Source organism: Lampetra fluviatilis, chromosome 1, assembly GCF_964198595.1.
Source record: "Lampetra fluviatilis chromosome 1, kcLamFluv1.1, whole genome shotgun sequence".
Lineage (NCBI taxonomy): Eukaryota > Metazoa > Chordata > Hyperoartia > Petromyzontiformes > Petromyzontidae > Lampetra > Lampetra fluviatilis.
Genome location: NC_136275.1, coordinates 2,596,135 through 2,598,044, shown reverse-complemented (window position 1 = coordinate 2,598,044; position 1,910 = coordinate 2,596,135).

Sequence of the window (1,910 nt, the reverse complement as noted above, 5' to 3'; positions counted from 1 at the left end):
CTTTTAAGTGGCATGGATAATTTAATTCAGTTCCATTGATGTCTTCGGGCGTGCTTGATATCGCCCGCACATTTGACAACACTCTCTGGTAAGAGCTCATCTAATGCAGTGTAAACCAAAACATTCGGTAGATTACATTTTTCAATCTAGAATTAACGGAGCTTAGAAGAGTCAGGCGATCGATTTCATAACGCACTACCAAGTGATGAGAGCGCCGTGGCATAAGTTGACTTTGCGCTGCACCATGAACCCGGCAAATGTGAGTTCGGTTCGCGCCCACGACTAACATCAGTGGCGAGTTGGCGTCCCGACCGATTCTGGACCCCTTTTTCACCAACCCCTACTTCACAGCGTGGTGAAGTATTGCCTAACAACCCTGAATAACGAGGCCGACATAAGTCGCGAGGAGACCTCCATCCAGAAGTGGATTGACATAGGACCGAAATATATTATTATTAGTTATGAAGGCGTGGTAGAGGACGTAACAAATTATATTTAACTCACTGGCAGACGAACACTAAATTTTTATTTATTACAATGACTCTCAGGGGTTCCATCATTCAGCCCGAGCGTCAAGTATATGGAAATCATTGCGTTGAAGGGGATTTGTGTTTTTGTGAAACAACGCAATTCTATTCGGGCGGAATGCAGCTGTGACAGAATAAGTTCAGTATCAACGGCAGTGTCAATATCATCATGTAACGCGGGGTCGATTAGCACGGCTGGCTACGTACGGTGCAAAATAAGTTCATCATACATACGTGTCTTTATTCAACCGCGTTATTCTTACGGTTCGTGTCCCAGCCTGGGCCGACGCCGCCACTCCTCGTAAAGAGTAATGATCTAAATAAGACGCGGGCTTCCCCAGAACAGAGCGTTTCTACGAAGGGACTCAATGGCCCTTTCCATCTCCGTGTGCACGGGCACAGGAGTGCTGCGTCGAATACGTTTCACGAAGCAGGCTGCGCATGCACACGCTGTGCGGCACAAGTTGTTGCTAGCGTCTGTTGTTGCTCTTGTGTTGCCGAAACCAGGCCTCGGAATTGTGGAACAACATCGCCAACTGTCCCCCTTGCTGCTCATTCATTGGCCACATTTCTCACATTCAATCCGCATCTCCCGAAGTGATTGATCGGATGTCTGAACTCAATGCCACACTTTTAAAGTGTTGCTAATCTGCTCCACGCGACATCGTGACGGCTTCTCTGCAGGCGGGCGGGGGGTTGGCGGATTGTGCGGAGATTTTAGACGAGACGCTGCAGCTGTCGGCCTGCGTAGTGGCCAAGGGGTGGCAGTACAGCAAGTGGAATCGTAGCTCGTCTGGACGGATTTTGACTGTTGTCATCTGTGGGGGATTCCCACCCACATGCAAACACATTTATTCATAATTGGCCAAACATGTCAAATGCGCGACCCTCCTTGAAAAAAAAAGTATTGAGTTCTCGGTGAGGCTTTCCTGGCTAAATAGATGTTTATTGTAGCTGACATTACAAGGCTCTCATCGATCGTGTAATTACACAAATGAATGTCATGGGTAATTCTAAATGGCGAGGAATTTACCCAAGGAGCACGTGGGTGACACACGGGAGGCGCTTTGTGATCGCTGGACCGGACAGTGTCGTTTTTTTTCTGCCACACGCCCGCCCCCCCCAAATACTGCCCTGTTGGCAGCTTGGCAGCGAGAGACTTGGAGAAGAGTGAGAGACGGGGAGAAGAGTGAGAGACGGGGAGAAGAGGGAGAGAGACGGGGTGGAAGAGAGGGAGAGAGACGGGGTGAAAGAGGGAGAGAGATGGGGTGGAAGAGAGGGAGAGAGACGGGTGGAAGAGAGGGAGAGAGGCGGGGTGGAAGAGAGGGAGAGAGGCGGGGTGGAAGAGAGAGGCGGGTGGAAGAGAGGGAGAGAGACGGAGTG